The sequence below is a fragment of the Rhea pennata genome, chromosome 27 (assembly GCF_028389875.1).
Source record: "Rhea pennata isolate bPtePen1 chromosome 27, bPtePen1.pri, whole genome shotgun sequence".
Classification (NCBI taxonomy): domain Eukaryota; kingdom Metazoa; phylum Chordata; class Aves; order Rheiformes; family Rheidae; genus Rhea; species Rhea pennata.
Genome location: NC_084689.1, coordinates 3869002 through 3896684, shown reverse-complemented (window position 1 = coordinate 3896684; position 27683 = coordinate 3869002). Strand labels below are relative to the sequence as shown.

The window sequence follows — 27683 nt, the reverse complement described above, 5'->3', positions numbered from 1 at the left end:
AGGTGCTGCATGATTTTAGGATCCTCCAGTGCTAAACCATGATTATGTGTTGGTGGTCCAGGTTGTTCTCTGAGCCTGAGGTGGCATCACTTGCTTGGGCTACAATCTAAATGAAACAGTGTCTGCGGAACATGGCCTGAGGGCTGTATTTGGGGGTGAAGGTGGAAGCCTGGTTTTTGGTGCTTGATGACTGAGCTCTGCATATCTTGAGCTTTTCAGAGTTTGCAGGGTGGGACTGGAGGTCTGCATGAACCATTCGTGCCTGAGGAGGGGGGGATTAAACTACAAAAAATAGCACCACTAGCAGTGTGACTTTGCCAAGAAAGAAATTGCCTCGAGATCCGTGCTTGAAACCATAGACTGCTTGGAGAGAACTGGCAGCGACTGACAGAGGCTGGCAGAACCAGCACCTTGGCATGGACCTGCCAGCTGAGCCTAGGGAGAGCGAGACTCAAGCTGCCTCTGAAAGAGCATCCAGGCTCCTGGAGGGAAAGCTGGACCCAGTGAGCCAAGACAACTATTTAACTGCGTGCTTATGGTTAAATAAGCCTGGAGCAGGGTGTTGCTAGGAGCAAGTGTGGGCTGAGTCAGTGGCTGCCGGCTTGGCTGGCAGGATGCCTGGGTCTAATCCTGGGTTTGTCTGTCTTTGAGCTGCAAAGCCTCCCCATGGTTTTCTCTTTCTCTTTTTCTGCCCACCAGACTGTAAAGGCTTGACCTGACTACCAAATGCTGGCGCAGGATATCTAAGGAATCCCTGTGAAGCCAGTGGTTATGGCTGCTAGAAGATCCATGACTGGCATCTGGAGGCCTGGCCCAATGCCCCAGGGCATTGTAAGTGATGCTGGACCGTTATGTTCAAGCTACTGAGCTGAGCTCTGAGCTTTGTATGAACACATGTGGGTCAGCGTCGCAGCCAACTGAAGCGCCTGCCATGGCTCTTATGTGGCTGTTCCCAGAATGATGCAACACAGCCTCGAGTAACAGGTGGGGTGCTCCAGCGTACGGGAGAAAGGAAGCCCAGGAGGCTGCACCTGCCACCGCTGCTTAAAAATGGCCTTTGCTCCCAGAAGCGCCAATGGAGTGACTCTCCAGCCTCTGGTCAACCAGCCCCTAATGGATACAGATGTTATGAAGACTGGTTCTTCCTCTGTTTGTGCAGTACCAGCACAACAAGCCTTGCTCCTGGTCTTACCATGACACCTTTCACACCAGTGAGTGGTGTGACTGGGGAGTCATGGGACATGGATAGGGAGGAACACGCTCATGTCTGCAACCCTTGCAGGCTGTGCAGGAGAACAGTACCTGCACTCAATGAAGAGACAGCACTGTGCAAGATAGAGTAGGACATGGAGAACATGGCTTCTCAGAGGGCAACAAAGAGTGTTCTCACAGAGCACAACTGTGAAATTGTTTCATGAAAGAAAAGATCCTGAGGCCTCTCTCTGGTGGGAATTTACGAAATGGCTCCTGATTCTCGTAAGCCAAAAATAGTGCCTGGAACACAGTTGGAAGTTTGAGAATTTGAGTGCAATCCAAGCAAATTCCAGCAAAGAATAACAGATTTATCTGATGACACCGCATTGCAGCTCATGGCTGCTGCACAAAATGCGTTGCAGAAATGTCTCTGCTTCTCCCCAGTGATGTATGAATCAACTGACTGCACATCCTCAGCTCAAGAGCTTATTTTCATTCATGGCATAACAACAAAAGTGGAAGTGTCTGGAGTGTTCGTGAGCCTCCATGAGCCAAGACCTTGGTGGCTTGGAGATATGACCCCTTGTACTTGGACTGACTAAACAACTCTGCTTTGATAGCAGTGGAAGCAGACCAGGAGACTGAGCCAACAATGGCTGGGGTCTCCTCTTGACTCCCAGCCAGGAGACAGTGAAGCCTATAGGTTAGTATTGCCCACTATGGTGATTAACATTTTTATGGTAAAGGTAGCTAGTGTTTTGGAGGATCCCAGTAAGAAAGGAAAACTAGGGGAGGTATTGATTAAAATACCATTTATTGAAGCTAATACTGTAAGGAAAAAGAGGAATCTTATATCCCTTCAGATTCTGGGAACCCTGAGTTGTGCAGCATTGGATGGACCTTCAGTCAGGCCACAACACGTGGTGGCGTGTGTCCTATCAGTTCATAGGCATTTTGGACTTTAGAACTCTTACGGTATTTTGTTACAAGAAAACAATCCTATTAATCATTCCTACAGTCAAATGAAAGGGTGTTTACATGAGACCATAATGCTTCTTCTAAGAAAAATACGAGGACATACAAATGGTGCAATTGCTGTTGCCAAGTGGGAGCTGCCTGCCGGCTCCTGTGCTTATCCTGTGGCCAAGGATACGCTGCACCTCACAGGCCTGGAGGCTGAGATGTACATGCAGCAAAGCACAGCACATACCTGTGCCTACTCGGGTTAACTGTTACGTGGATCACCAGCTCCTCAATGTACAATGGTCTTTTGGTCAGGATCACTACAATGTTGTCTTCTGGTTTCCTTGTGTTTCCCTCTCTGTAGCCACCTGTATAGGAATATGTTTTGGGGCAGAGAATGTCCGTTTTGGTTGTATAGCGCCTTACACACTTTTTGGGTTCTCGTTCTGCTTTGGGGGTGCCAAGGTCCTGTCCTAATGCAGTGGTACAATTTTGTCTGGGAAGTTCCTCTTCGCTGATGTTAGAGAGATACAATGAGATAAAATCAACTCATAAGCTTGGGGAGGGATTTGTTGTTGCTCTGTGTTGCACTTAATTAACTTCACAGATCATAGGGCCGGCAGGGGTTATGCTCTTGGGGTGGGCTTAGAGAAGGAGGCCAGCCTGCCTGCTTCAAGAACACCAGTGCCCTTGGCAGGGCCAGGCAGCCTTCACCCACTTTGTGCCCTCTCTCACCTGTGATACCACCGATGACATGCTGAGAGCTGGCCCCAAAAGGATGATGCCAAGCAGATCTGGGCAGGATATTTGTAGGCGACTGAAACTTCCTGGGGAAAGGCATTGGGGGTGGAGGAGTTAAACTGTTCCTGAATTGGATTAATTTGAGCTGGAGACATTGAGAAAAAGATGGAACGATTGTTTCTACTTTTCATTTTAACGCTGGGCTTCTCACCACCTAATGAATCCCCATCAGATTGTAAAAGTGATGAAATAACTCCAGTGTCTTGTGCAGGTTCAAATGGACTTTTAAGAAAGGTCTGAATGATATTTGGGGGATTATTTAACTAGTATTTTTAAATTATTTTTCAAAAGTGAAATCTGTCCTTCTAGTTTCAGTTTCAATTACCTGATCCCAGTAGTTCAAGCCAGCTAGGATACATTTTGCCAGGAGGCCAAAATACTTTAATGAAACAGTTTTGTGGAATCTAAGAGTGAAGAGAATGTACCAGAGGTGGGAAATTTAGATCTGAGTAGACCCTTTCGTTCTTCAGGTCTTGAGTACTTAACTGAGAAATTTTTATAGATGTGAACTATTTGGAATCTAAACTGGCTGAAACACTGGGAAGGGAAGGGAGAGGGTGATGGTAGTGTTTCAGATGCAGGAGGTGCTGGCTCACAGCTGTTTGCACTTAGGGTTTGTACTTTTCTCGGGCTGCATCCAGAATCCTGCTACACAGCCACCACTGGACACCGTCTTGACAGGCTCCCCCAAGGGAGCTGCCACCCCTGCTTTCCCTGGAGTCTCTGTCTTTCTGTATTCGTCACTGTGTCTTGTATTGCCCTTGAATACCTGAGTACGTAGCTTAGGCACGTGTCTGTGCTGCTGTGTCTGTACAGCACCCACTACCCTGTGCTCCCTTTTGTGATTGAGCTCCAGACCACCAAGATGGTGCAAACATTGCAGGTTGACCGACTCACTGCTTATGCCCTTGCTCCCTATATTCTTTCACCACCAGAAGAAGAAAGTTGAGCTGACTCAGCTCTCCTGCTTTGTAGACATTTTTGTGCATTCATACGGGTCCATTTTTGGTTGCTGGGTGTAGGATGGTGACTCCTGTGCTCCCACTTCTTCCCAGCTCTTTTGCAAGTGAAGTAGCCTGTGGGCTACCTCCTTTCTCCTCATTTCGTGTTAAGCCTATAGCTGTATTGTTCATGACAGTACTTGTCGTAAGACATGCCTTGACTGCACATAATCGGGTGGAAAGTGAACAATTTGAAAGTTTTCCTAAGGACTTAAACCTTAATTCCCATTCATGTCCAATGGGAAATTTGGAAGATCTCTGCCCTAGTCACATAATTGCACAAATTGCATTGGCAGTGACTGCCCTGAGTTGAGGAACAGAAGCACGAGGGCCAGCTGCACAGAGCCATGGGATGTATTTAACTCTGGCCAGCTCAGAATTCAGCACAGACACTGACACTTAGCTTATTGATTTCTTCTCAGGAGAAATCTACTTTCATGAGATCAAACAGGCACCAGGCCTGGAAGAGTGTAATTTGATCACGGCAAGCCTTTCATGCCTGCTGCGCCTAGAGCTTTTTCTCTGGAAATTGCAGCTACTGTCCTACTTGGTGGGGAAAGGACAAGCCTTGAGACCAAAATACTCTTTGGAGAAAATGTTTGTGGACCATTTAATGCTTACATCCTTCAAAGAGTGCAAAAGAAGCCCTATTATTTTGCATGGGAAAGAGCTCTCCTGTGTTACATGCCTGTCCACTGGGCCTGTCTACTGTGGGCTGGAGAAAATGATGCCTTGGCCATCAGCAGGTATGTCTGGAAGAACATATGTATTTGTGCTTAGTCTTTCCAGTCTGATTCACAAAGGAACTACCATTTTGTTGCACTCAGTACTGTAATGTCTCCATTTTCTGGCTCCATGTGCCTCTGGCTGGGCCACTGCTATGTCCATCTTTGAGTTGATTCAGGAGCGCTTCATTCCTAGTGCTTTCTGTGGCCAGAACAGTGAAACCATAGTTCTTTATACTGCATGTACCTTAGGTACCTAACCAGACTCACTTAGTGGTATGTGGGCAGCAGAGTGGTCCAGCGAGCATCTATGGGTTGATCAAGTGGCCAGAGAGGGTCAGGAGAACAGCCCAGGGCATCTGTTTGGAGTCAAAGGTAATAGCCTGTGACCAGGTCTGGGGATTTCTTTTGCTGAGAAAGAAAAACAAAAATAAAAAGAAGTTTGGATACATTTGTTCCAGCCAGGCTGAAGACAAGCACTATAATGTCCTTATTGCATCTAGGCAAAACAGCCTGATGTTTACTCATCTCTAATCACAAACTTTTCCCTCTCTGTTAGTTTTTATGCCTATGGTTTCCGAGGGACACAGTTGCAGAGGTGCAGTTTGCTGCCCGTATTTGAGATCCACTTGTATGGGCTCAAAAGAGCTTGGTACGGGCCTGGTGAATATGCTTATGATCTCCAGAAAAGTAAGGATTTTCTTGCAGAGCGTACCACAGGAGAGAGATGGGTGCTGCAGCTGTGCCACTGATCTGCTGAGGTCAGAGAAGATGGCATGATACTTCCTGGGCTGAACTTCCATTGGCATCCTGGCCTGAGAGCACTTAGAGAAGCAGGTACGGGACGCTGTACTGGGTCCCCAGGGCATTCAGCACTCCACCAGATTGGATCCAGCCTTGATTGAATTGAAAGCACAGACCCCCCTCTTGGAAGTCCTGAGTAGCTGTGCATGTCCTTGAGCATTCCCTGCTTCCTTACTCTGTGAAGGATGCAGGAGCCACCAGACACCCAGCCATCCAGACACCATTGGCAAGATGAATAGTCTTCGCTTTGCCAAGCCTGCCCTTTCACTACATCTCTCTGGTAATTAAATAGCGCTAACTTGCCGCTGAGTCTTGTCCGACAGAGACACATGCATGACAAGTATTTTGGCCTCTGCTCTGTTGGAGACAGTGTGGTGGCCAGATTTATCCTTGAGCAGTCCCAGGCAGAGGTTATTGCAGCAGGAGTCTGTTGAAGGATGTGGGGAGGCAACAAGGATATGCTAACTCTGTAGACAGGCTCTTGGGCATTGAGAGTGTCAAATGGGAGAGAAAAGGGGTCCTGCTGGACAGGAAAGCCGGTGAGCCAGGGAGAACAGGGCTGTGAGACTCCAGGCACCCAACCCCATGTTAGCTTTCCAGGTAGCCCCTTTTCATCTCCAATCTGGCTCCCCAGGACCTCTCCAGTGCCCCCTACAAATGCCCTGCAGTAAACCCTTCACTACAGCTCCTTCCTAGCTCAGGTCTCAACTCTCCTACCACACACCCCTCTCCCCTTTTAAGTCCTGTCTCAGTTTGATAGAGAAGGTATGTCCCCACCAGGGCCAAGCACCATGCCTTTGTGCTGGGTAGCAGAAGACTTGGGGATGCCCAGGAGCATTTCAGAAGAAGGAACTGTCTCTGCATTATTCTCAAGGACAAGATGTTCCTGGTGCCAAAGAAATCTGCCAGCCTCAGACCCTGCATGGTGGCCGAACTCTACAGGGTCTCTGGTGACTCCTTCGAAAGGCTGCTCTGCTGGCAGTGTGGCCGTGTTGCTGTTAGCCTGGTGTGACAGGAATTTCTGGCTTTATGTCCAGGCCTGTGCCTATATCATAGTGAAAAATGATCTTGTGACATGCCCTGCAGGTGGAAAGCGCTTTCCAAACGTCATTATGGCTTTGAAAACTGTTACCAAGGCACCTGTCTGGGACACAGCTGGCTGGAGTGCTCCTAGCCCTCCATCCTTAGCCTTTTGCTACACTTTGCAGTCTTTCTTGTACTTTCTTGTACTATTCTTACAACTGCCTCCTCTCAGGAAAGCCTAATGATAGGAGAGATAAAAGCAGCTCTGCCAGGATTTTCCCACAGTTCTTCCTGAGGGGGAGTAAAACTGGCAGCCCCCTTTCCTCCTCTGTCTGCTCTCGCTGGACTCATGGGGAACCCTGTCCTCCAGTGCTGTGGGGCTTTGTGGGGCCAGCCTGCACTTCCCCCTGTTTAGACAGTCCCTTCTGGTTGCTAGAGACATCCCAGAAGTACTAGAAAGCCAACCTTGGCCTGGCTTGTGGGGCACTTGGCATTCAGGGACACCAAACCATGATAGTAGGCCACATCCCAGGATGCGTTCAAGGTAAGTGGGATTGCCGTGGGCATAGTGACTCACTGCTTTGCCAGCAGTTACAGCTGCAGACTGCACTGGTTCTGCGTGGAACCAGCCCATCACCGTGAACCCTGCTCTGTCCTGGGACCAGGACCCAGAGCGGGGAGGGCTGCCAGAGGAGTTTTCCAGGATGGCTGCTGGTGGAGAACCGGGCAAACAAGAGAGACTGAGCTGCAGAGTCATTGCTGGAAAAGCAATATACCTGACAAATCCATGGCACAAAGGGCTTGTCTGGGAAAATCCTTGCTTGCCTAACACTCCACTACTACCAGCTGTGCAGTTTCTCTAGCAGTACCCCAACTAGCCGGGTACCCTGCTGGGGTCTGAGGGAGGCAAAGAGGAAGTGGAGGGACCGTCAGAGAGTTAGGGCCAGCCAGCGAAGGAAATCTCCGTACTCTCCACTTGCACAAGCCCTATGTGGCAATCATTCCTGCTTATGTGAGATGCCTGAGGCTGTCAGGGTGATACTAGAGAGCAGAAGGAGAGTCAATGAGGAGTTAAACACAGCCAGAGCAGTGGCAGGCAGGAGGCAGCAAATGTGAAACTCATGTTCATTGCTGAGAGAAGCTGCTGCCACCTTGAATGGGCTGGGGAGCATTGACACTGCTGTTAATGTACCTTACAGAAGTTTAGGTGCTAGCTGAAAAGGAAGGAGAGACCTGCCACCTCCCCTGGAAAAGAGGCCAAAGCCAGTGCAGGGAATACGGATTTTGAACTTGCCATGCCTTGTGAAGACATGGGAGCAGTGAAGGCTGGGTGGTCCTGAGCAGCTTACCTCCTGCTGCTCAAGATGGAGGCACCTCTCAGTGCCTACCAGGGAGACTCTGCCCTTATCTATCTCCTGTCCTCAGAATGATGATTGAAGCTGGATCATGTCCCCTCTTCTTTGAATCCGGCAACCTGTGGAGGAGAAGGCTTTTGGGTTTTCTGCGTGTCTCTTGTTCTGGCTGCATGGCCACATCAGCCTGGCAAAGCAAGAGTTGGAAACTAAGTATAAGAAAAGACAAACCTGCAAACCAGCAGTGTTCCCCGAGCTGTCAGTGCCACCTCCCTGAGATATGTCTCAGTCACAGGAGCCAAGGGAATGACTAAGGAGCATTTTTCCTCCTCAGTGCTTATTGTCATAGGCTTGTTAGATTTGGGTAGGTGAGTGGGGAATGAGTCCATGCATCCTGAGGGCCAATCAAAGCACCAGCCTGCTGCTATCTTGTTTCCCTTGTGCCCACTATTGCCTCCCTCTTTCTAGTCTCTCTCTCTCTCTCTCTCTCTCTCTCTCTCTCTCATATTTTTTCCTATGTTGCTGTTGTCCTCTGTGATTGTTGAGTTATTCCCTCCCTGAAAGTTCTTAGGACCTACTTTATTGCCGGCCTCATGTGGCAAGTCCCTCCCAGTACAGGTCCCTCTGGCATCCCCTGCCTGGCCAAGGCTTCTGCCATCACCTGGCGAAGCGCTCTGTAAGGATTTCTCTGCATGTACACCCCGCGTCAGGCTCTAGTTCTGCCCTTGTTTCACCCACATGGCACACTATGGCATTTGGAAGCTTTTTCTGTATTACCTTCTGACCTGCAGTCAGTTTGGGGACTACTACTGACAGATCAGGATGAGACATGCAGAAAGGCCACAGGCTCTTACATCTCAGTGCTGGTCCCTTGCAGGAAGGAGCCAGGGGCCAGGGGCTGTCATACAGGGGCCTGGATGTTGTATGTTCTTGGGTAGTAGAGTGCAAGCATTAAGATGTGGCATGATCCTGCAGCAACACCAAAGAGAAGGCACTTTGGCTTGCAGGCCAGTTTGCTTGTTCAGTTGCTGTGATGCATCTCCCTACCAGCCACCTGCAACCTTATGTAGTCTGGTGCCTTTGAAAATCCATTGTCCATCTCAGGCTTATGACAGTGTGATCCCGTTCATTTCTAATGGCTCTTTGAGCAGTACAAGATCTTCAGTGAGCTTTGGAGGGTTTCTATGATGTGCTTGTGTGAACAGTTTCCTCTAAAAATCTGCTGCAGTGGAGCAGTGGAAGGTAGATGAGGCCCAGCCCAAAGCAATGACACTCATTAATGAGCCAGGGGAATCTGGATTGTAAACGAACTGGGATATGAGGCATAGGAAACAAATACAGAATGTCCACAGGGAGGTCCAAGGCAAAAGTTTTTGTGGCCCAGGGCTAGAATCTGGCTGATTAGTGAAAGATCAACTCTCTTGTCACCGAGGAGGAAGAGTTGGCCTGGAGGCCAATTCTCCCCTGCAAGAAACTCTAGTTAACAGAGCTCCAATTAGCAGAGCTACTCATTATTCTGCCAGACTTCCAGTGCTGAACACTAGAATCATGCACTCACTATGATTATAGACACAGTCAACAGCAAATTGCAAGCAATTTGCAGCAGGGAATTTGCCTGGCTCTGTAATGCAATGTGTATATCTACAGTGCCTTATATAGCAATATAGTCATTATGTGTTATTAATAACCTGGCCTGTTTTTATAAATAAGACCAAACTTTCTTCCTGAGTTTGCTGCTTTGCAGTATAGATGGAGGCACAGCCTCCCTCCAGCAGCAGCAGCGTTCCTGTCCTAGCGCTTCAATTTCCCTCTTACGGCCCCAGGAGTGTTTAGGGGTGCAGCTCCAGCTTTCTGATAAACTGCGACTCCTGTACCACATGCAAGGGGGCAGGTGGCTTCAGGCCCTGATGTGGGATGGTTTGAGCTGGCATGGGGGTGTCCTAACTCGCAGCCTCAGGCCCCGTCCTCCTTCTTCCCCACCTAAACTCTTCTTCAGAATGGTTTCTTGGGGTGGCCTCACAGGCAGGGCAGAGACTTCAAGGACTTCAAGGACTCTGCCAATAAGTGCCACGCTCTAACCCAGATGCATAGATGCACACACTGGCAGCTCTAGAGAATCACAGAATAAGGATACCGTAATGATAATCGTATATACCATATATGACATTCATATATATCATGATATTCGTAATATAATAGTTACTAGTATATAACTAACAGTATATTGAACTAAGATGCAAGACATCTGTTGTGCCAGTCACTGTATATTTAGAAATAACATAATCTTGCAAAATCATTGTACCAGCGACTAGTACGTCTTCAGTTCTTACAGCAAGATATAGTTTTTGAAACACCTTCAGCCCACATTGTGTGTGTGTGCGCGCATTTGTGTGTGCATATGTGTGTGTGTATGCATATACAGATATTCAGGATGCTGGAAAAAAAAAAAAAGAAATCGTTTTTGCAAGTGAATCAGAGGGAGTGAAGTTGCACAGTTTTTATTCAATGTTATTTGGAAATGTTAGCACCAACCTGGCCAAATAAATTCAGTTTTCTCAAAGACCAAAGGAGACATGCTCAGAGCAAATGAGCTGATGCTCTGCTCTAGCAGGACGAATGAGGGGAACAGGGGAATGAGAGATGGGAAGCCACTGCTGAGGGGGCCCAGGGAGTGTAGCGGCGGGTGGCATGGGTGCCAGTGATATCTCTGCAGAGGGAGGGACGTTCCCTGATGATCCTTGACAATCATGAGAATGTGAGTGCTCAGGCTCTGCTTATTTTCTGAGAACACATGATGGATCTAGGAATGGAACTGCTGGAGATGCAACACTGGCAAAGCAGTATCCTTGTTCTGCACAATTTTCCTAGCTTCCCAGGCAGAGTACTTTTTTGCCTTATAGGACTCAGCCACTGTCTCTGCATGCCCTCTCTTCTTTCCTGGCCTCTCTGGAGATACACTCTAAGATACCTGCGTATGTGTAGCTGGTTTCAGGAGCCGGATGTGTGTGTTGAGCAGTGGGACAGGCCACATGCCCTGAGCTGAACTCTTTGGGCCTAGAATAGGTGCTCGCAGAAGGGTCTTGGAGATGTGGAATGGGAGAAAGTTGGGACACTGTGGAAAACAGTCGGGGCTTTATGGCAGGGTCGGGCCATGTCTAGCCTTCCAAGATGCTCACTGTGCCCAAACTGCAATTCTCCTTGGCTCCACAGGGCTGCCAAGCTGAGCCTGCACCATGTTTCTCACCCACAAATCCTACCAACTCCTCCTTCACACTCCCCACCACTGCTTCAGAGGACCCAACTGTTTACTGGTTTTGCGGTCATGACCAGAGATTGTGAGCTGCAGTTCTTGACTTCCCTCCACAGTCCTGCCATGTATTTAGGATGACCACCATGTCACCCTGGATGCCTTGGTCTCCCTCTCACAGTAGTGACAGCACTAGGGGTGGGGTGATGCATGGGAAGTGCTAGAAGGCTCTCAAGATGTGCCAGATACATGAGGAGAAACTGAAGGCAGGTTAGCTCATACCACTATCTGCAGTCCATCCACACCATGTTCTGTGGTCAGCCCACAGCATGCTCCAAGGTCAGCCCACACCATGCTTAGTGCTTCTACAGCCTCTGAAGTCTGTGAAAGTTCCAGCTGTGAAAGGTGGCTCAGAATAGAGCAGGGAATAGGAGACCAAGTGCCTTGGATTTCTGTGGTAGTTACAAGCAAATGAGTGGCTGTGACCTGCTGGAGGGGGAAGCCCCAGCTGTGCTTAGGAGCAGCTCATTTACGTGCTAATGAGGCCTTTCAGCCAGGGTATTTCTCTGCTGCAGGAAAATATTTCAGTGATGGATGATGCTGTGTTCCCAGATGTCTCTTCCCAGCTGCCTGCCAAGCAGCCTCCACCCTGAGTGAGCACAGGATGGGCAGCCCAACTCTGAGCTACCCTTGGCTCCAGAGCAGGGCAAGCTTGCTGAATGGCCTCCAAGCCTGGGCCAGCAACCCTGAGGGGACACAGCCCAAGGGAATGCTCTCTCACCACCCATGGAGCCACTTCTCAGTTTTATTTCATCATCAAACTTGCTGAGGGTGCACTCTGTGCCTTCATCCAGGTCACTGCATCCACTGCTCTCCCATCATGTACCGAGCAAGTCATCCCACCACAGAAGGCTATCAGGTTGGTTAAACGTGACTTCACTTTGGTGAATCCATGCTGACTACTCCTGATCAGCTTTTTATCCTTCACTTGCTTAGAGATGGCATCCAGGTTGAGCTATTCTGCCACCTTTCCAGAGATGGAGGTGAGGCTGACTGGCCTACAGTTCCCTTGGTCCTCTTTCCTGACCTTTCTGAAGATTGGAGTGACATTTGCTTGCTTCCATGATCTCCATGACCTTTCAAAGATGATTGAAAGTGGCTTAGCAATGCTGCCTGCCAGCTCTCTCAGCACTCATGGGTGCATCCCACCAGGGCTCATGGACTTGTGGAAGTCAGGTTTGTCTAAATGATCTCTAACCTTATCTTCCTCCACTGAAGGAAAGTCTTCCTTTCTCCAGACTTCCTCTCTTGTCTCCAGCCTCTGGGATTCCCGAGGGCTGGTCTTAGCAGAAAAGACTGAAGCAAAGAAGGCATTCAGCAACTGCCTTCTCTATCCTACGTCAGCTAGGCCCCTGCCCCATTCAGTAGTGAGCCCACATTTTTCCTAGTCTTCCTTTTGTTACTGATGTATTTAAAGCCCTCTTGCTGTCCTTGATATCCCATGCATAAGAGTGATGTTGCTTTTGCTCCTTGCCATCACTTTCCCTTTTCTGTATTCTCTGTTTCATGTACACTGAGCGTTTTTGGTCTCAGAACAGTTGTTTTATTTCCAGAAACCAAAGCAGTTCAAGATCTTATTTTATCTTCCCATCTAATTCACAGTCATCTGGATTCCCAGTGTATGATTTAAGGTTTATCTGGGAGCGCTCCATGCAACTGTATTTTCTTTCTAGTTTTCATAGACTAACTTCAGAAAGCCCATTAACTTGAGGACGGGGTCCAACCAGAATAATTAGGCTAATTTCCAAGAATTATGCCATTTTTATTCAGTATAATTGTCCCTGAACTTAGTTGTCTCTCCACAAATTCCAGCCAATAAATCTTGTGAGGTCCTGCTGCTGCTACTGCTCTCCGCAGAATATGTTCTGCAGGTACATTACATCCTCTTCGGATGTAATTCTTTATATGTACCATCTGTTCACAGTATCAGCCCAAAGTATATGCTTTATACATGCTCATTACTGATCAACCTCATCTGGTAAAAGAGAAAACATAGCTTAGATCCAGTTTTGCCTCCCCGCTCGATGCACAGTTCAGTATTTGCAATGTCTTTCCGCTTGCCTTTATAGCCTTGCTCCTAGTTCTCCTCTATGTTCTACTTTTGTAACTCTGATTCACCACCTTGTACTCCTCCCCCTGCCAAAACCTGTTTTTCTCACCTTTACTCAGCAGCATTTTTCTTTCTATGCATAAATCTGAAATTTCTAGCTTCTTCTTCTTTTTTTTTCTCTCTCCCTTTCGAGATCTCTGATCTGTATTACGTATTGCCCTGAGGGTGGGATTCCATAAGTCATCCAAAATCAAGCATTTTGCCCAAATATCAGGTCCTATATGAATGCCTTCTTTGCTTCAGTCTTTACTGCTAAGGCCAACCCTCAGGAATCCCAGATGCTGGACACAAAAAACTGCCAAATTTCCACCTTTTTTTCTGGCTTCTTGAAAGTCCCAGACTCTCCCATACTATGGGTCCCCTTTTGTTATCTCCAGACGCTTAGAGTTTTACAAACTGTTTGAACCCGTCCTGCTGTGTCTGAATTCATGCAGTGTATTTACAGACCGAACGCTTCTTTCTGAAGTTTTTTTTTCCAACATTTCCAACTCTAGTGCTAGGTTTGGATGAGACGTGATGACTATAGCCCTCAAACATGTCACAAGAGGCTTCCAAGGTGTACTTCAGTCCTCTATTCCTCCACAATATAGTGTATATTAAGGATGCAGCCTGTGCTGCCAGATCAAATTGTCCTCTCTGGGGCTTTCTGGCTCAGGGTTGTTTCTTTCCAGACTTTTGCATGCAGAACATTCATTGCCAAATTACAGCTACAATAAAAGTGCTGTGTCAAGACTGATGCATCAACCTTGTTTAAGAAAAGTTCATTAGCGGTGAAAGTTCTTTGAACGGGGTGTATTTCATCTCAGGAACATGCCTGACTGGCCAAGGTACAGGTCTGGGGAACAGAGCCATTCTGCACTCTCTCTCAAGATGCTCTTATCTGCCAAAGCCTCCGAGAAAGGTTCATTTTTGCAGTGAATGACTCCAGAATGATTCCTCTCCTTTATCAGATGAGCTGTGAACTGTAAGTTCTCCCTGGGTGATACTAAAGAGAACAGCAATAAGTTTATCCAAGCTCTTTGGAGGAATGAGTTACCAAGACCTGCGGAGTCTTCTGAACGTGCCGATGCCACCACATTTCCAAAAAAACCTGCAGCTGCTTTAAAGCAAATGCTTGAAAAAACACCTTCTCTGGGACAAAAGGCACAGAGGGGAAAGACTGCTTTGAAAGGATCTTTCTGAAATAAAGCATTAGTGAAGGGAAACTCCTTAAGGTAGGGAGTCTTTTTTTAAATCTGGTCTCATTTATACCTGGCTGTGCTCTGAAAATGCGAGTAGACTGCTCCCAGTGCAGGAGGGGATTTTACAGGTGCCCGTGGTAAGTCAGGCAGTCTCTCAAACTGCAGACTCCAGTGTGGCACCAGCAGTAAGCCAGTAGCACAACCAAGACACAGACTGCTGTTAAAATAATAGCTACACTACAGTTGTCAGCTCCGAATTACGAGCTGGGCAGCATCTGCAGATGCCATCAGCAAGTTACTTTCAGAGGGAAAAAGTACTCAGCACTTAAAAAAAAAAAAAATCTATGCTACAGGGTCTGGAGGCAGATGTCTGAAACCAAAAGCACCCTGACACAGTATGCCTGTCTGAAGTAAGTTTGAGCATGTGGCTGACCATGCTGCAGCCAATATCTGCCAACAACAGGCAAAAAAACCTTGCAGACACCTTGGGAAAAACTTAAAGGAAATCCCAGGCTGATGGAGCGCTGAAGAGGCCTGGACGGGATCAGCAGAGCCGATAGGGAGGCTGGATCCAGCACATCCGCGTTACCCCTAGGGTCATTCATCTTCCTGGGCTTATAAAATCATCATGTTTTAACAATTTTTGCATTACAGGTTTTCAAAAAAAATTTCTGAGAAATTAGTACATGAATACATTAGTTGTATTTTGCCACTGATCTAAATCTTAAATTCCCTAGTATTCTTTCAAATGAGTTGTTTCTAAAAAGATTTTCATTCACTTTCACTCTGCTTCTGCAATACTTTTAATTGGTTAATGGATCTATATGATAGGATTTACCTATATTTCGAAAGAGGAAAAAAAAATCATAAAACGCCGCGATCTCTGAATGAAAAAGCAGCAAAAAAGTTAATGAAACAACTTTATTAAAAATTACCAAAATATCATATGGTTTTGAAAGGAATCTTGCCCACAAAAAAAAAAAAAAAAAAAAAAAAAAAAAAGTCTGCTTTTGGAAAGGACGCAGCGCTAGATTAAAACATTCTGACAAGCTGTGGTTGTAGTGAGGTCTGTAACTACGCAATTGGTGCCCAGGCAGGAGAAGCTCTTCAGCACATGCTTCAATTTCCCTAGGAACACGTGCCAAACATTTGCTGCGGCGTGTGGTGCTTGTATTTCCCTGCCAGGGCCACCTCACTCGCTGTGTAGGATGGTTTCTTCTCCGAACGGCTGACGTTTATTTTTATCCCCATCGGTTGCTGTGTGGGTCTGTGCTGAGCAGCCAAACCTGCCCTGACGGAGGATGAGCTCCTGCGTTCTCTGCCGACACCATCATGTCTGATTTCCCTGGTAGTGACACGCTCGCCTGTATCTATGGTTACACAGCGCACAGCAACAGTTTTCTATGTTTTTCTCTTAGACACCATCAGCCTTCTTGGGTATGCAGTGACTCGGGCTGCTACCAGAGCAAGACTCTGCAAGGCTGAGATTTTAAAGCAAATATAATCTGTGAATTTTCTAGCTGAGGCTAAGCAGCCCCTTTCAGCGCAGTGGAGAGAGAGCCCTATTACAATTTATCTTTGCTCTGAGCCTTCCACTGCCCGTGAAAGCCTGTGTCCCACCGATGGACACGGCTTCCTGTTTAATAACAAGGTCATAACCAACCCCTGGCCCAAGCTCTGCTTTGGCACACCCATCAAGTAGCTGTGCTCTTCTCCCTTGAGAAGCCTGTCCTGATGGCCTCAGGGCGAGATCAAAGAAAGGATAGGGAAAATATGTGGTAGGAGCTTTGCTAGCTGCACATGAGGTTTTGGAAGCTGCAAACAACTGGCCTGTCTGATCTAAGGGGAAAATATCACCGGCGTGTCCCAAAGGGTTTGCTAGCAGGAACCTCCCGCCAGCTCTACACTTAGGCAATCCCCTAAATGCTCTGGAGGGTTTTCCAAAACCTAGAGCTCTCCCCAGTCCCTCCAACGTTAGGAACAAAGATTAAGTCTCCCCTGACTGAGCAGGAATTGCTTGTTTTGAAGACATCATGCCCTCAAATGTTCTTGCTGGATAAAATCAGTACAGATCTCCAGGAGGTGTGAATTTTGGAGCAATTTTGGCCCATCCTGGCTTTGGCATGTCCTGTAGGGACAAATCTCAAATGGCCCCAGAGCTTCCAAGGAGCACGTTACAGCCCCTGAGGACACCTGAGAGAGATGTCACACAGCTCTGGCAGGGAGCTGGTGATGTGGGTCCTGCCTATGCGCTTTGCCAGCCCTGCCTTGCCATCGTGCCTGCGCCCTAAGGTTGGGCAGTCCCTGCAGTGCCTGGGAAATGCAAGGGGAGCTGGAGTGATGGAGCAGGGTGTGATGGCTTTGGTCTAAACACATTATGATCACTTTTGCTTGTGGCCTCAGTTGTCTCCCAGCCCTTCAAACCAGTCGCTAGCCTCAGCCTCTGAACTAGATAGTCATCGCGACTTCTCTCTCGGCAATCTTGGGATTTCCTCACCTTCTGCATCCCAGTTTCCTCTGAGACTGCCTATTCTCAACGTAGGTACTGGGACTGCTTCTATACCCTCTGCTTTGGATGTCTGGTGATGTCCCCTTACTCCCTTTAATGTGCAGGGTTATGGCTTGCCATGGTGTATCTGGAACCTGCCCCATTTCAGAGGACCTCACCACCTGCACTGCCAGCCACCGCAGGGTGGGCTGCCAGTGGGTGCCCAGGCAGGCGAAAGAGAAAAGGTTCTGCTTTTGCTGCTCTTGAAGCTGCTGGAATGTGGAGGAAGAAGACGCAGCCACTCTGTCCTCCCAAAACCAAGTGATTCAACATGCCCTCTCTGCTGAGCGTCAAACGAATCCCATCGGGGAGCAGCCCTGGGGAAAGGATCGGCTCCAGGGAGCTTCGCTGCATCTGCCAGCGTCGGCCCACATCTCCACGGGAGCAGCTGCTTTCTGGAGAGAAAACTGCATTGTCATAAAACACCAGCATGGAGCACAGAGAAAGCATCCCCCTGTGGCAGTGCCCTGCCTGAGCTTCATCGGGATCGTAGCTTCATCCTGTAGCTTCAAATCCCACCCTGTCCTAATTTGTCCTTGCATATCCTGCAGTTTCCCTGAGCTTATTTGGTACCATGTCAATGTATCCATAAGTCCAGCATCCAGTGTTTGATCTGCTCTGCAGGAGCAAAGCACTTAGGCAAAAAGGACTTTACAGGAAGGTGTCTATCTGTGCACACATCAAATGTGCCATGAAGAGCACTGCACAGGCTTCGCAGAGACCGGCAGGTCTACTGCAGGAGCCTGCCCCGTGCATGGCTCAGGCACTCGGCGCTCTGCGCTGCGGGAATATCCGCCCTGCGTTCCCCGGAGCTGGCATCCTCAGGGGAAGGGGCACACCGGAGGGAGCATCATCCGCTGCTGCCAGTGCCGTAAGTCCAGTGTACTGAGAGAGTTTGCTGGGTGCTTTGGCTGAGGGTCCCACTGCAGGGAACTTTAGAAGAAACTTGAATGTGTGTGGGGGGGAGAGGTTTTTTCGGACATAAGTTCACTGGCAAGGGCTGAGCACCTGTGGTGGCCCCCTGTCCTGCCTGCTAGCAGTAGTGACAGCTTTGAATGGCTCCCTAATCTACATATATTGCTCTGCATGTCTGTTTTATACTAACACAAGGGTATATTCACAAAACCCTGGTGACATGTTCCAGCCTGAGGGACTGCTAGGACAGGAGAGGGGAGCGTGCACAGGAAGGTTGGGAGCTCAAAGCCCTCTGGGCTGAAACAGAGTGGCCAGAAGCATGGTCACCCTCTCTGTGCTCTGCTCTTGGAACTGGTGCATTGCTCAGGATGGCAGAGAGGGATGGCTCCAGCCAGAGGACGGCTTTGGTGCAGTAGCATTTGACAGAAAAGCTCCAGAGCTGGTGCTGAGCACGAGCAGCAGCAATGCTGTAAGTCCGTGCTGGGATCTGGCAGGGATCTTACACCGACTGAAAAAATACTGTGAGGTCTTTGCCTGTATTCCTCCTGACTGTCCCAGCAGACTGGCCTACTCTGAGGCTGTGTCCCCCTTCCGCAGCATTCCCTTTGCTGTGCCTCCTCCTCCTCCTTCCTCTGCTGCTCACAGGTACTGCCTGCACCCTCCTGCTCTGACCTCCAGCAGCCACATCACCCCTTGTGCTGCCACAGATCCTGTGGGACCCACGGGGATGATGCCTGTGGCTTCCTTGTGCTGTGCACCTTGCACAGCCACCCCTCCCCATGGCACCCTGCCCTCCTGTGGTGGCCTTCCCTCAGGGCCACCATTCTCTCCCCAGCACCACCTCTTCTGCATCCTGACCCCCCATATTCTCCTGCACCCCCAAAGCACAAGCCACTGCAGCACTGATCACCCCTCCCCAAATCCCCCCAGCACCCCTGTGTCCCCACAGCAACCCCCCAAGACACGCCACCCTGCAGCCCTACCCCTGTGCATCCCCACAGCATCACACCCTTGGCACTTCCATGGCCAGCCCCACTACCGCGAATCCCCATGGTCATTCCCCATGGCACCATGCCACCTGCATCGCCCTAGCCATGCCCCATGGTGCCCCATACACCTATGTCCCCCGTATCACCCTATACTCCCACAGCAACACTCTGCATCCCCCTGGCACCCCTGCCACCTCATCCCCGCTGACACACTGTGGTACTGCTCCTCCTTGCATCCTCCATCTCCCCTGTATCCCTAAGATCGTCCTGTCATGCCACACCAAAACGTTCTCCGTGGCCCCCTGCATCCCCACAGCCCCCGGTGGTACCACAGCCCCCTGCATCCCCACGGCCCCCCGCGGTACCGCACCCCTCGCACACCCCCGCGGTAGCACACCCCCCTTTGCTGCATTTCCCACGGCCCTCTGTATCCCCACGGCCCTCCTGCCCCTGCCTCCCCCCTGCCCTCTGCCGTGGTACCACCTCCCCCTGCATCCCGCTCTCCTCCCCCGCAATGTGGTGCCACCTCCCCCTGCACATCCCCGGCCCCCGCATCCCCCGCACCTCCGCATCGCCCCCCGGCCCCCTCCTCAGCACACGCCCAGGCCCCTCCCCGGAGCCTCCCCACGCCCCGGCCCCCCCCGGTCTCCGCAGCCCAATCAGGGAGGGCTGGACGAATTCAAACCCCGGCCCCGCAAGCGCCCGCGGCGGCTCTCGGCTGCGGGAGGAGCCGGGGCCGGGGCCGGGGCCGGGGCCGGGGCCGGGGCCGGGGGGTGCCGCCGCCGCCGCCGCCGCCGCCGCCCCTAGCCGGGGAGGCTGCGCCGCTGGGCGGCCGGAGCGGGGCTGCTCCGCATGGGAAGCGCCGGGCGGCCGCGGCCCCCGCCTGCAGCCCGGAGCTCAGGTGAGCAGGGGGGAGCCGCCGCGGGCACCGGGCGGGGGTGGCCGGGGGGGTCCCGGAAAGTTTGATCGCGCTGTGGCCGGGGGGGAACGGGAGGAGGGAGGAGACCGGGCGTGGGGCGGCGGCGCAGCGGGGGTCTCGGCGGTGCCCGGCCCGGCCCGGCAGCGCAGGGCGCCGCCCGGCAGCGGCTCCGCAGGGGCGGCGCGCCGGGGAGAGCCCCCGCGGCCGGGCGGGGCGGGCGCGATCCGCGCTCTCCCCCGAGGAGCCCGAGCCCGAGCCCCGCTCGCCGCTGCGGGCTGAGCCGCCTCCGCCGCCGGCTGCGTCTCCCGGCGGCATCGGCCACCTCCCGGGCGCCCTGCAGAGAGGGGGCCCCGAGGAAGCGTGTGTGTGTGTGTGGGGGGGTCTCTGGGGGTGCCGGCTCTCCCCGAGGTCGGTGATGGTTCGGGGCAGGGGAGGGAAAAATCGATGTTTGGAAGAAACCCCGCTGCTAAATTAGGCAATTTGTATAGGCATTTGGGGAAGGGAAAAAAATGGAAATGGGGAAATTCTGCAGCTGCTGAGGAGCTGATGATTTTAGAGTTCTCATAGTGGGAAGTGACAGGGGTCTGTGAAAGAGACCCTTGTACTGAAGGGCCTTGGAAAATGCCTGCCCTCTGTGTCTGGAAAGGCTATGTGAAATCGAGAAACTTTTGAATTAAATTGGCTTGATTTCTGCCTTGGAAGCTCTGGGTTTCTGTGGAAGCGGGGGAGAACGGCACAGAGCCTTAGAGTAAAGCAAGAGGCCAAACAGTCATCCCCAGGAAGGAGCTGGTGAAGTTTAAACCGCAGCCCCCATGGGAAGAGTCAGAGCTGTGGGACCTCTCCAGCAGCAGTGTCAGTGAAGCCCTGCTTACGGCAGGTGCAATTCAGCTCTCCCAACTCCTGGGAAGGCAAGTGGGAAGACTGGGCTTGCCACAGGCAGTTTTTGGTGCAGAGTCTCGAGTTAAATATGGAGAGAAAAGCTGCTGTACGGCAAGGGTGGATCTCTGAGAGCTACAGGCTTCCCAGCGCTTGACTCCTAGCTTCAACTTTCTACCATTCCTGGAGAGGTACTGCATACTCGCAGCTGTTATTGTTTCCAATAAATCTGTCCAAAAGCTTTTTAGCTCCTTAGGAGGGCAGAGCAGACCTGTTTGCAGTATTTGGAAAAGAATGGCTTTGGTTCTCTCTGCTTGACAGGTCCCATCCCTGTGCGTTGCAAGCACCTTGTGACCCCAAACGAGGCTGTGGTGCTGTGACAGGGCACCCAAAGCCCAGCATCTGCTCGCTTTGTCCAGTTCAATATCTGTCAGTTTGAGGCACAAATCTTGAACTGTGCCAAAGCAGAACCAGAACTGTGCACTGCACCCAGCAGGAACTTGTCTGAGAAACACTCAGTTTGGGGCTAGGTGGGCAAGACACTGCAGGATAAAAAAGCAGCCTGGTAGTGGTCTTTGTTGTTAATATCACTACGAACCTGCTGCTTCTGCATCCAGGAGGTGGCACGGTTGCAAACATCATCTTATTTTACTTCATGATTGGTTCTGGCAGTGCTGTGGTGAGGTTAGTACATGGAACTGGAAAAAGTGGCTGGGTGATGGGGAAGATACGTGCAGCCCTGGGTGCCAGCAGGTTGTTCTGATAGGTGGACTAGATGGAAGTAGGTTCTGTTGTGTCGTACCTCTGGTCTTGCCTTTAGCAACTCAGCTTTGGCTTGCTCCTAGCTGGCAGGAGATATGCAAGTCTCTGGGCAGGTCTGTGCTCTTCCCTGAGCCCTAGCCCTGTGGGACATGTGCCCAGAACTGCTCCCCGTGGCTCTGGTTCGAGGATGAGAAGGAAGAGCCAGGGCTGACTTGGCTATCTGTAAGCACATTTCTTTGATAAAAGGTCCAACTTGCAGGTCTGCCTGAAAGGAGTGTGGTACTGCTCTGGAGATGTTCAGCCTCTGCCTTGCTGCCTGCCTGCTCACCAGCTCTCCAGGCCTGGTCATCCTGGTAGTGGCTTGGGCTGCGCTCATCAACTTGCCATTCACCTGTTGAAGGTGGCCTTGACAGGGCAGTGCAGGCAAATCTCTCTGCCTTGCTCACTGTGGTTCTGCCAGAGAAAGATGTTTATTTCTCCAGTGCTTGACCAGCTCTGCTGTGCCGTCTACAGCACTGCTGGGGAAGTCTTCCCAGTCCTTGGTCCTTGGACAGGATGGAGTGGGCTGTATACCAGAGACCAGGGCTTCCTCAGTGAGCGTGGAGAGGAGAGAGCTGGAATAACAGCAGGCTGTGGGCAGATGCTGGAAAGCCAGAGGGGCATACCAGCAGGCCTGTGCTATTGGCTTTGTGACTGAAGCCACATGGAAGCTGATATGGGTGACAGAAATGGGTGACATCCTTTGTCTCATGGCTTTGAACTACTTCACATTGCCAACTGTCAGTAAATCCTGAGTCAAAGTGTTTTTGAAACAGCTGCTCCTAGGAAGAAAACATTGTTGGGCTGTCAGACACCCAGGAGCTGCTCTGATTTTACTGCAAATATTCCTGCAAAGTAAAATTGATGGATCTGTAATCTAATATTCTGAAAGGAAACTTAATGGCCATTAGGTTGTTTCCTTCCAGCTTTGAGTGCAGAGCTGCTTCCTTTAACTAACACATTAAAGGCGTGAAGACAAATGAAGAGGGCTCACAGATGGATAGAGGGTAGCAGGGGGCTGGCTGCTCTCAGGGCATGGGGCCAGGAGACAGAACCAGGCACCAGAACCAGAGACTCCAGAGAGCAGTCTAAGGAGGCTATTGAGCAGCCTACAGCAGGAGCACATATGTAAGGAGCTGCTGCCTTCCAGAAAGGAGCTGTGGTAACCTGACCTGTAACTTGGGTCTGAAATGGTTGAGCCTCCAGGGATCTGCATCCCTGATCTCCCCCGGCCAGGCTGTTCCCAGCTGTCCTGGTGCTGGGCTGGGATCTCTTGCTGTCTGCAGTGCCCTGCTCATGGCTCTCAAGCCTGTGGGCTCTTTTCAGGAGAAGATCAGTCTCAGACCTGCTGCCCACCTTTGCCCTGAGGTCCTTTTGACCACACTGTGGAGAGAAGCAGACCAAATTCTTGGGCAAGTCTTAGGGTCTGTGTGTGCCAGGAAAGCAGTGAACACCAGGGACTGGCGCAACCCTTCTCTGTTCTGGTGTGTCCCACCCCAACTGACTGGTAATCTCCTTTCAGCCTGTGCTCTGGCTACTCAAACTGCTGTCTGGTCCTTTTCCCTTCTCAACTGATTGCCATTTCACTGATATTAAAGCAGAGAGCTTTGCTGAGCTTCAGGCATGTTTATTGTCCACTTTGATCCTTTGCTGCATGTTGACACTGGGCCAATTCTTTTTTGTGCTTCCCCTGCTAAAGCTGAAACATGCTCCTACCCCATGGATTTGCTGCTGGCCATTTAGCCTTGCAGCCTTCCAGGAGAACGGGAGAGTGGGCTAGCAATGATACACCTTCTCCAAGCACTGCCTCTCCTGGCAGTCTCTCCCCGTATCTCCCTCCTGCAGCCTGGCTCCATGGTTTTGTTGCTGTCTCAGGACAGGAAGCCCCTTCTTTGGCCCCACAGCATCTGGGAAGTGGGGTGAGGGCTGGGTTCAGACTTGACTCTCTTCTGGCTGCTAGATCCATCTGCTAAAGTACCCAGACCCTTGTTAGCAGTTGCTATATCTCTAGGATCCAGAGATACTGGAGATGCCAGCCTGCCTCTACCATGTCGGCATAGCAGCCATGCTGCTTGTCCCATATTCAGGTTCTTCAGTGGGACTCGAGCAGCCTCCAGTCAGAGTGGCTGTTGACTACTTAATGACTGAAGCATGCTGCTTCCAGGAGGGATTACAAGGCATGGTAACAGGTGGCCAGAGACCCCTTCCAGATCCATATTCCTAATCTCACACCTGGAGGGTGATTTACTCCATGGACAGGACTGAAGGTGTCCTAGCACCCGCACCTCACCGTGAGCCTTGCCTCTGTGGCAGTCTGTGCATCCTGACTGACACCTGGCCTAGCCTTTGATCAGAGCTAGGGTTCTTGGATATGGGCTTGTAGGCTGTGCCCACCTCCTGGGGGACAGGCAGGCTCTGGCTCTAGCTGCAGCACATTGCTGTCAGCTTTTCTTGCCATAATGTGCTCCATAATGTAAGCTTCCAAGTGGTCAGAGCCCTTTGCCTGGAGGAACTTTTCCTCCATGGTGTGTGGGGAACAGGGTAGGAGAGCAGGGATCTGGACGCACAAAGAGTCAGAGCTGGCAGTCCTGGGCTGGCTGTGTTAGTCTTGTGGTGCCTTCTGAACTTTGGTTCCAGACACCATATCTGGGTACACTGATTGGCAGGTTGCTTGTGAGGGGATGCATGCCTCCATTAGGCTGACCATGTTGTCCATCCCTGATCAGAGACATCACCATGGGAAGGTAGAGAGTGTGAGTGCTGATGGGAGTCAGGGTTGCAACATGACCAAACCCAAGGATCAAATATCACTAGTCTAGAAATCCTGAGGTATGCTTAAAAATCTCTTTGTCCACCGAAGCAGTCCAAGCAGGGCCTGCAACTTGAGGCTGCTGGGATCACGCTTTTTGCCCCAAGCATGAAATCCTCCCTTTCGTTATGAGAGCTGATATTCCTACTACCTGGAGACAGTACTGCTACTAAAGCACCAGCTTTTACAGTTCCTGGGAACTGGCAGAAGCAGCAGGTTGGCTGTTGTCTGTGCCAGAAGCATGAGCCAAGGGAGCCCACACCTTCTGCTTTATGGTCCTGCTGTTGCCATAAAGGGCTAAGCCTTGCCTCACCCTGTCTCTGCAGTTTTTCTGGTTTTCCTGGTGCAAGAGTTGGCTGGAGGGGGGAGGGTGCGGAGGTGGTGGTGGATCCAGGTGACTCTTGGTACATCTGAGACTGAGGCAGTCCTCTGCTTAACGTAAGATTCTCCCAGACTGATCTGAGTTCAGAGGTGGACTCCCCCCAGAAGGGAGGAGTGAAGCGATGGAAGTGAGCACAGATCTCTGGGGACCCACAGAGACATAGGACTTAATGCTGTAAGAGATCCTAAGATGGCTTATTTCACTCACCTGTGGAACCTATGGGACCTACTTGTCTGATTTTCTTCCCAAGATCTGTGGTGGTATCAGCTTTGGTTTGTAAACTTGGACTAACTGCCTCGTTTCATCTCCAAGCCTTTCGGTCCTCTGCAAAGAGCAGTTACTTCACAAGCTGTTTCGCTAAGAAAGGAGACTGGAGGTGTTTCTCACCATAGGTTATATCCCTCACACTCCTCATCTCCATGGTGTCTGACTGCCTCCACAACAGGCATCATCCCTGTAGCCCTGTCACTGAGGGTGGGTGGCTGGATGTGGCTGCTTCTCATGACAATGACGGCCTGTCCCCATCACAGCAGCTCTCCTACCCCGGCTGCCTGCTCCAGGCAGCAACAGCAAGCCAGACCTGCCACTGCAGCCAGCACAATGAGCTGGCAAGGTGGCTCTGAAAGCGTCTCTATGTGCCGATGCTCTGAGCATATCAATTCTTCAGTGCATTAAATAAAATAAAGAAATAAATCCAAGGGGATAATAAACCAGAAAGTGATAGGCCAAGAACAGCAATAATAAATGGATAAACAGCCTTCAGGGAGAAGCAGAGACATTCACTGCTCTTCAGTGCACATATGAGCAGGGGCAGGCAAGGCACACAGACAGATATGCACGCCCGTAAGGACGTGCGTATGCGTTTGTGGCAGTGCGTACATGCATGGTTGCATCCAGCTCAGCAGCGTGTCCAGAGGCAGTTATCCCATCCTCATCGTCTCAAGCTTTGCTGTGCTGTTGAGCCCCTGCGTGGACCCCCACCCCGAGGGGCCGCAGGATGAAGGCTCTAACCACAGGGTATGAGATCTTGGGGTGACGCTGGCCCCCGAGTTCACCATGCTCATGGAGTTAAGGTGAAAACGGGGAAGTCCACAACACTTCACTGTCTTGCAGATCTTGTTGCATCTCTCCCTTTCCTGCAGTCTCGTTTATACATCACAGGTCTGGTTCATGCTGCTCTCTGCTTATGTGTGGGGGTGACTACAGAACCACACTTGTTGCTGCAAACTCACAATCTCAGCACTGCCTATGGTCTGTAAATACTGAGCAGTGTCTTGTTTATAGCCCCTGACAACATCAATGGACTTGGCCAGCTGTGTCCATGCAGCTGGGAGGGACAGGGAGGCTTGCACTCTTTGGGCAGGGCAAGAGCCTAGAGACTGCTGGTGTTTTGTACAAATTCTAGAAGCGGCAGAGTTGTTGGCACAGTCAACCGTCAGCTGAGGAAGGCCGTTGCCTAAGTTACTGGGAATTGTGCTTGCTGAATATGTGATGTTTTTGTAAGGAGGGGCGTGAAACAATCCCCCTCCCGGCAAGAAGCAGGGACTGTGGGAAGGTATTTCGACAAGAGTCAAGGGTGCTGGCTTTGGGCTGGGATAAGCCTTCCAGTAAATTGTGCCAGATCTTGCAGTGTCACTGGGCCCACAAGGCTGGGTAGGGCTGTCCCAAAGAGCTGTTCCTCTGCCGTAATATGCTGCTTTTTGCTGTTTGTGTTGCAGTGATGTTTAGAGTCCCGGTAACAGTGCAGGGTTCCACTGGGGAAGATGTAGGATGCAGGCAGAGATAAGACAGCCCGCTCCTCACAACCTCCTTTATTTGTCCTGGCCCATTCCCATGGCATGCTCTCTCCTGGCATTGGTGACTCCTTCTGCATTGCCTGTGCCCTTGCTCCTGCTGCTTGTGTATAGCGAACTCCAGCCTTGCTTGCCCTGGAGACCTCTTGTAGCTGAGCCTCCTCGATGCAGGGACCTCTTCTCAGCACTCAGTCCCTGATTGCGGGGGGCAGCTGCTTGGAAACAGCCCCACTGAACTGCAGCACATGGGAAATACTTCTCAGCTTGGGAGATACTGGTAAATGCAGAGATGAATTCATGGGATCCTTTGTTGGTGCAGACAGTCTGCACTGCAGGTTTGGGAGAGCTTGTCTTTAATTGTATTAGGCTTGTGTATTAATGAAGGGATTAAGGCCCAGGAAGGTGAGCAATGCAGGGTAACTTTTCCTTTCCTGTTTCAAAGTCTTCCCTTTTATTGCATTTTCCCTCTCCCCCTCCCCCATCCTTCTCTCCCTCTGCCTGGAGCAGGCTCCCACTGCTAATCCACATGCTGATCCACTGCTTGCCTCAGGCCTCCTTCCCACAGCAACCAACTGATCTTTCCTTCCCTCGCCACTGGCAGAGGGCCACCAGGCCTCTTTGCCTAACACACGGGCACTGTGTCACTGAGGTCAATGTACCTGTGGCAGGGAAGAAGCAGCGTATGACTTGCAGTGGCTGTGCGGTGGGCAAAGGCAAGCACGAGAGAAAGTGTTTGCCTGGCCCCCCTACAGAGGAACATCAGTTAGAGGAACAACGTGATTAAAAAGGTTGGAGACTGTTTGGTGTATCCTATATTATCTTCCCTGCCTCTAATAGGACTGTATTGGAGGCAACGTCCCTGCTGGCTCTTGCTTTGTCCGTACAGGGTGTTTGTGGTGAGAGCTGGACTCTGTTGATATGAGATGGGTAAGGACTTCCTTGTAATGCAGCACTGAAGGGAGGGAGCTCCCTGGCCATAAGCCAGATGGAAGGTAATGCCTGCTGATCACCACAAGAAGGGCAGAGCAGGGGTCACCACTTCATTGCCTCTCTGATTCTGCAGTCTGGGAAAAGATCTGCTTGGAGTGGCAACCGATCACAGAGCTGGTTTTAATCGGGAGCAGACTCCCCTGTGTTCTGTAACCGTTCTTAAAGAATGCAATGCAGTGTTTAACTCCTGCTTGGGCAGG

At 50.7% G+C, this 27683-nt stretch overlaps 1 protein-coding gene across 1 annotated transcript in view; it reads left to right on the top strand.

Moving 5' to 3' along the window:
* The first annotated feature begins 19726 nt into the window (after window positions 1–19726).
* Window positions 19727–27683, top strand: part of CTXN1 (cortexin 1) — a 37644-nt gene continuing 29687 nt past the window's right edge. The window contains exon 1 of the mRNA XM_062596297.1: window positions 19727–19814. The gene's annotated coding sequence lies outside the window, so the exon portion shown is untranslated. The remainder of the gene's footprint in view (window positions 19815–27683) is intronic.